The 7,500-nt window shown below is 56.3% G+C and overlaps 2 non-coding genes and 1 pseudogene across 2 annotated transcripts; all 3 read right to left on the bottom strand.

Moving 5' to 3' along the window:
- Nucleotides 1-1,119, bottom strand: part of LOC124773052 — a 4,525-nt pseudogene extending 3,406 nt beyond the window's left edge.
- A 188-nt stretch (nucleotides 1,120-1,307) lies between these two features.
- On the bottom strand, nucleotides 1,308-1,462 carry LOC124772589. Its single transcript, XR_007014091.1, has one exon. It is a non-coding gene; the product is annotated as a 5.8S ribosomal RNA (ribosomal RNA).
- Nucleotides 1,463-1,813: 351 nt separating this feature from the next.
- LOC124772970 lies at nucleotides 1,814-3,722 on the bottom strand. Its single transcript, XR_007014420.1, has one exon. It is a non-coding gene; the product is annotated as a small subunit ribosomal RNA (ribosomal RNA).
- Nucleotides 3,723-7,500: the final 3,778 nt, after the last annotated feature.

Here is a 7,500-nt window from a genome sequence, read left to right as displayed (position 1 = left end):
GCTCTAGGTGCGCCTCACCTCGCAATGAGGACGAGACGCCCCGGGAGTGCGGAGGCCGCCGCCCCGTGAAGGGCGGGGAAGCCCCATCCTCCCTCGGCCCGCGCAAGGCGAGACCTTCACTTTCATTACGCCTTTAGGTTTCGTACAGCCCAATGACTCGCGCACATGTTAGACTCCTTGGTCCGTGTTTCAAGACGGGTCGTGAAATTGTCCAAAGCTGAAGCGCCGCTGACGGGAGCGATTATTCCGCCCGAGAGCATCCCGAGCCAACAGCGGCGCGGGTCCGGGGCCGGGCCAGGTAGGTCCGTCATCCGGGAAGAACCGCGCGCGCTTGCCGGGAGCCCGAGCGCCCAAAGGGGCGAATCGACTCCTCCAGATATACCGCCGGGCAGCCAGCCAGGACACCGGGGCTCTGCCCAACAGACGCGAACCGAGGCCCGCGGAAGGACAGGCTGCGCACCCGGGCCGTAGGCCGGCACCCAGCGGGTCGCGACGTCCTACTAGGGGAGAAGTGCGGCCCACCGCACACCGGAACGGCCCCACCCCGCGGCGAGTGGAAAGGCAACCGGACACGACCCCGCCGCGGATTGCTCCGCGCGGGCGGCCGGCCCCATCTGCCGAGGGCGGAGGCCAGTGGCCGGATGGGCGTGAATCTCACCCGTTCGACCTTTCGGACTTCTCACGTTTACCCCAGAACGGTTTCACGTACTTTTGAACTCTCTCTTCAAAGTTCTTTTCAACTTTCCCTCACGGTACTTGTTCGCTATCGGTCTCGTGGTCATATTTAGTCTCAGATGGAGTTTACCACCCACTTGGAGCTGCACTCTCAAGCAACCCGACTCGAAGGAGAGGTCCCGCCGACGCTCGCACCGGCCGCTACGGGCCTGGCACCCTCTACGGGCCGTGGCCTCATTCAAGTTGGACTTGGGCTCGGCGCGAGGCGTCGGGGTAGTGGACCCTCCCAAACACCACATGCCACGACAGGCGGCAGCCTGCGGGGTTCGGTGCTGGACTCTTCCCTGTTCGCTCGCCGCTACTGGGGGAATCCTTGTTAGTTTCTTTTCCTCCGCTTAGTAATATGCTTAAATTCAGCGGGTAGTCTCGCCTGCTCTGAGGTCGTTGTACGAGGTGTCGCACGCCACACCGCCAGCCGGCTGTGCACGCTACCGAGAAAGTACCGGTATGCGAACCGCCAGGCGACGGGCGCGCATCGCACGTTTGAGGAGACGCGGCCGGCCCCACAGGCGGCCGCGACACTCCCAGGTCTGCGAAGCGGGGCAAACGCCGCGCGCTTCAGTATACGTAGCCGACCCTCAGCCAGACGTGGCCCGGGAACGGAATCCATGGACCGCAATGTGCGTTCGAAACGTCGATGTTCATGTGTCCTGCAGTTCACATGTCGACGCGCAATTTGCTGCGTTCTTCATCGACCCACGAGCCGAGTGATCCACCGTCCTGGGTGATCTTTTCTCAGTTTCCGCCGCCTCTTTCGAGACGGTCGCATAGGCGGGAGTGAGGCGTGTGGCGGCCCCTGTTCCAGCGTTCTGTGTCCAACGGCCTCACGGCCGACGGGCGTCGTACGGCTCCACACCGGAGCGGACAGGCACTCGGGCGAAAGTCATTCAAAACCGGCGCCAGGCGCCAGGTGCCGCAAGCCAGCCGCTCCAGCGCTTCAGCGCTCGTACCACACAACATTGCCGCTAGTTTTGAGAGGCACGCGTGGTTCCGCACGCGGCGCACGGCTACTGCGAGCCGTACAGGTAGCGTGTTGCGCGACACGACACGCACATCGAAAGACATGCAGTCTAGTCGGTAATGATCCTTCCGCAGGTTCACCTACGGAAACCTTGTTACGACTTTTACTTCCTCTAAATGATCAAGTTTGGTCATCTTTCCGGTAGCATCGGCAACGACAGAGTCAATGCCGCGTACCAGTCCGAAGACCTCACTAAATCATTCAATCGGTAGTAGCGACGGGCGGTGTGTACAAAGGGCAGGGACGTAATCAACGCGAGCTTATGACTCGCGCTTACTGGGAATTCCTCGTTCATGGGGAACAATTGCAAGCCCCAATCCCTAGCACGAAGGAGGTTCAGCGGGTTACCCCGACCTTTCGGCCTAGGAAGACACGCTGATTCCTTCAGTGTAGCGCGCGTGCGGCCCAGAACATCTAAGGGCATCACAGACCTGTTATTGCTCAATCTCGTGCGGCTAGAAGCCGCCTGTCCCTCTAAGAAGAAAAGTAATCGCTGACAGCACGAAGGATGTCACGCGACTAGTTAGCAGGCTAGAGTCTCGTTCGTTATCGGAATTAACCAGACAAATCGCTCCACCAACTAAGAACGGCCATGCAACACCACCCACCGAATCAAGAAAGAGCTATCAATCTGTCAATCCTTCCGGTGTCCGGGCCTGGTGAGGTTTCCCGTGTTGAGTCAAATTAAGCCGCAGGCTCCACTCCTGGTGGTGCCCTTCCGTCAATTCCTTTAAGTTTCAGCTTTGCAACCATACTTCCCCCGGAACCCAAAAGCTTTGGTTTCCCGGAGGCTGCCCGCCGAGTCATCGGAGGAACTGCGGCGGATCGCTGGCTGGCATCGTTTATGGTTAGAACTAGGGCGGTATCTGATCGCCTTCGAACCTCTAACTTTCGTTCTTGATTAATGAAAACATACTTGGCAAATGCTTTCGCTTCTGTTCGTCTTGCGACGATCCAAGAATTTCACCTCTAACGTCGCAATACGAATGCCCCCGCCTGTCCCTATTAATCATTACCTCGGGTTCCGAAAACCAACAAAATAGAACCGAGGTCCTATTCCATTATTCCATGCACACAGTATTCAGGCGGGCTTGCCTGCTTTAAGCACTCTAATTTGTTCAAAGTAAACGTGCCGGCCCACCGAGACACTCAATAAAGAGCACCCTGGTAGGATTTCAACGGGGTCCGCCTCGGGACGCACGAGCACGCACGGGGCGGTCGCACGCCTTCAGCTCGCCCCACCGGCAGGACGTCCCACGATACATGCCAGTTAAACACCGACGGGCGGTGAACCAACAGCGTGGGACACAAATCCAACTACGAGCTTTTTAACCGCAACAACTTTAATATACGCTATTGGAGCTGGAATTACCGCGGCTGCTGGCACCAGACTTGCCCTCCAATAGATACTCGTTAAAGGATTTAAAGTGTACTCATTCCGATTACGGGGCCTCGGATGAGTCCCGTATCGTTATTTTTCGTCACTACCTCCCCGTGCCGGGAGTGGGTAATTTGCGCGCCTGCTGCCTTCCTTGGATGTGGTAGCCGTTTCTCAGGCTCCCTCTCCGGAATCGAACCCTGATTCCCCGTTACCCGTTACAACCATGGTAGGCGCAGAACCTACCATCGACAGTTGATAAGGCAGACATTTGAAAGATGCGTCGCCGGTACGAGGACCGTGCGATCAGCCCAAAGTTATTCAGAGTCACCAAGGCAAACGGACCGGACGAGCCGACCGATTGGTTTTGATCTAATAAAAGCGTCCCTTCCATCTCTGGTCGGGACTCTGTTTGCATGTATTAGCTCTAGAATTACCACAGTTATCCAAGTAACGTGGGTACGATCTAAGGAACCATAACTGATTTAATGAGCCATTCGCGGTTTCACCTTAATGCGGCTTGTACTGAGACATGCATGGCTTAATCTTTGAGACAAGCATATGACTACTGGCAGGATCAACCAGGGAGCTGCGTCAACTAGAGCTGAGCAGCCGGCCGCCCGGGAGTGTGTCCCGGGGGCCCGCGCGAACACGCAAGCGTCCGCTCAATCATTCTGCAAACAGGAGGAGGCTGAGCTCCCCTGCACAATACACCTCGAAACCCTCTCAGGTCCCGGCGGCGCGCAGCGCCGTCCCAAGTACTTGGTCGGGTTCGAGAGAGGCGCAATCGCCCGGAGTTAGGCGAGTAGACGCTTTCGGTGCGACCACCCGTGCTCCCAACTGAGCTTGCCGCTGCCGACAGAGGCCCGGGAGCGTGCTGTCGTGGCATTGCCGGCGGGAGACAACACGCGCCACCTACGGTGACCGGCAGCTCCAACGCCAGCGCCACAGAAGGACAAAAGCCCCACTTGGGTGCCGAAGCGAACTCTCCCAGCACAGCGCACGCGCCAACACATCCGCACAGCTGCGATACAAACCACCAGCGAGAACCGCTGGGGCGACCGAGCAGCAGACGGCGTCGCGGCGCCGAGCGCCGGGCGGCGGCGCATCCTCAACGCACACAGTCCTCAATCGGACCAGCACACTGAAGATGTCCACCGCGCTTCGCACCGGGCCCGCGAGGACCTACTTTGGCCGCACGGCGCCGCGCGCAGGGTGCGCCGGCGCGCAGCTGCGACGCCTGCCGCGTCCGTCGGCCGGCGCGCCTGCCACTGGCCGCCCCCACCAGCCGGCTGTAGCGCGTGCGCCCACGCACCGCGCGGCCAGCACGCCGGGAGGCGCCCCCTCACCGGCCGGGGACGGTCCCACCCAGCCACCGCCGCGTATCGCTTCACACCCAGATGCCGTTCAGTTTCGTCGGCATGGTGGGTATCGCTGGAACAACCGGTTAGTACCTCAACCTATCGTCGCCATCACCGATTCACCCCTAGCGAGAACAACCGCACCACAACAGGTTACCATTTCTTCATTTGCGTAACTTCACCAGAAAACGCAGGCGTCCATCGCCATTTGCAACTTCAACGATTATTGCATGCCTGTGTCAGGTGTCACGCCACACTACGTCTGCCCACATACACGCAACAAAATGTGCACGCCTAGACAATACGTGGAAGGTGGCCCCCGTACGTATGCGATGTCCATTGCTCGAACGACTGTCAACCGGCCTCTGTAGCATGTCGCAGATATGGAACGCGGTGCACCATGCCATCACGGTGTGTGAGGAGAGACGACTAGGTCCGAATACATCAACAGACAGCTCATGCTGATCGCCATCCACGGCGTCCGTTCCTCCCACACGTCTCTATGGCGTACCACACTGCAATCCAGCTCTCATAGGGAGACGACACGTAGCTGCGTGCACAATATTTGCACTGTATGGTCCGCCGTTTTTGGGCGCAGTCGTTGTACGGTCACACATGTGCCACGATGTATCATTCAGTACATAAGGACGAATGTGCAGTACAGATTGTGGTTCACGCGTACGACATCAGCGGACAGTTGACACAGGCCGCACCACAACGTAGCCTGCGTACGTCGCATGCGAAGGGCATTGAACATGCAAACTTGTCACCAACCAGCTTGCGAAGGCAGGGGGCAAGGTGGGGACGTGGGGACGTGGGGAGGGGTGGGGGGGGGCGGCATGTACGTCCTGCTGCCATCCACATTACAGTGTACAGCAGGAGCATGTGGAAAGTCAGCAAGACTTGCAAGGTGTTTAACATGAAGCGATACACAGGGGAGCGGGCAGTGCGAGTAGCGAACTATATTGCGAGGGTTGCGGGTGGGCAACACTACACTAATTGAACGAGTCGTATAACAATTACAGAGCAGGTTTAGGCGACAACGTGGGTTACGTTAGCGGACAACGTGGGTTAGGTTAGGGGACAACATGGGTTAGGTTAGGGGACAACATGGGTTAGGTTAGGGGACAACATGGGTTAGGTTAAGGCACAACATGGGTTAGGTTAGGGGACAACATGGGTTAGGTTAGGGGACAACATGGGTTAGGTTAGGGGACAACATGGGTTAGGTTAGGGGACAACATGGGTTAGGTTAGGGGACAACATGGGTTAGGTTAGGGGACAACATGGGTTAGGTTAGGGGACAACATGGGTTAGGTTAGGGGACAACATGGGTTAGGTTAGGGTACAACATGGGTTAGGTTAAGGTACAACATGGGTTAGGTTAAGGTACAACATGGGTTAGGTTAAGGTACAACATGGGTTAGGTTAAGGTACAACATGGGTTAGGTTAAGGCACAACATGGGTTAGGTTAAGGCACAACATGGGTTAGGTTAAGGCACAACATGGGTTAGGTTAAGGCACAACATGGGTTAGGTTAAGGCACAACATGGGTTAGGTTAAGGCACAACATGGGTTAGGTTAAGGCACAACATGGGTTAGGTTAAGGCACAACATGGGTTAGGTTAAGGCACAACATGGGTTAGGTTAAGGCACAACATGGGTTAGGTTAAGGCACAACATGGGTTAGGTTAAGGCACAACATGGGTTAGGTTAAGGCACAACATGGGTTAGGTTAAGGCACAACATGGGTTAGGTTAAGGCACAACATGGGTTAGGTTAAGGCACAACATGGGTTAGGTTAAGGCACAACATGGGTTAGGTTAAGGCACAACATGGGTTAGGTTAAGGCACAACATAGGTTAGGTTAAGGTACAACATAGGTTAGGTTAGGTTACACGTTGTTGTAAGGAAAGGTGTAGGGGGGGGGGGCGGGGGCGGCACGTTCGTTGATAGTGATTATAGTAAGTGAATGCTTGTGACATGATATTTGTCACGTCAGGATGCACCTTTGGCTTATTAGAGGCGGCGCTCCAATTCTATGCTTGTGTCAGACCTGTGTCTTTGACTCAGGTCATTGTTTGTGGGCTGTGACAGGAGGTACTATTGTGATGTTGGGTGCACCGTTGTATAGGACATGTGTGGGTATTGGTGCCTTATCTGCGCAATGGTGGATGTCGAAAGGGGGGGATATTCTATTTTCCGCATGGACCTCCTGGTCTGGTTGTGATAGTGAGGATTGTGTAATGTGGCGGAGAGGATGCACTGGATGTTGTTCCATGCTGGTGCTTACATATTGTATGTGCGCCTGTTAGAAGCAGAGAGTGGTGCGTGATGAGAGTGTCTGGCTGACGTGTGGTTCCCATTGTGGGCACACTCTTTCAGCATGTATACGGACAGTTGTATATATATTCTGTAATTTGATGGCTCTGCATTGATTACTAATCAGCGCCGTGTGTACGGGTAATCTGGTTCCAGTCCAAAATGTTCCATCTGTGTACATTAGTGACAAAGACTCCCCCCATGCAGTGGGGCTCGGTCTGTTATAACTCTTCCGCGTAATATATTTGCCCCACGTTTTTGCGACTGCGAGTGCGAGTGCGAGTGCGAGTGCAACGCGAATGGGGACCGACATGCTGATGGCTCGGTATCGGACGCCGTACAGTGAGCAACGCGATCGCGTCTCTCGCTCGTAAGTGGTACAGGTCGCGGCTCATGTATAGGGACAGCGGGAATGTCGCATATTGGAAATAACTCTTCATGAAACGCAAGTTATAGGGGTGGATTGCACTTTACGAGTGCGGGAAACGTCCGCCGTTCATCCGCTGGAGGTGCGCGTTTGGCGGTTGGGGTGGTCCACGAACGGGTGCGGGTGGAGTCATTGCCGGTCCACGGCTTCGTGCGGCAGAGCCACTGGAGAATGGGTGCTATGGTCGACAGAGGCTGCAGGCTTTGTGGGTGGCGTCGAAAGGCGGGCACTGTGGCGCCATCGCTGTCTTAGTCG

This window comes from Schistocerca piceifrons, unplaced genomic scaffold (assembly GCF_021461385.2).
Source record: "Schistocerca piceifrons isolate TAMUIC-IGC-003096 unplaced genomic scaffold, iqSchPice1.1 HiC_scaffold_943, whole genome shotgun sequence".
NCBI lineage: Eukaryota > Metazoa > Arthropoda > Insecta > Orthoptera > Acrididae > Schistocerca > Schistocerca piceifrons.
Note: the sequence above shows the minus strand (reverse complement) of the source record. Positions and strands in the feature narration are given on the sequence as shown.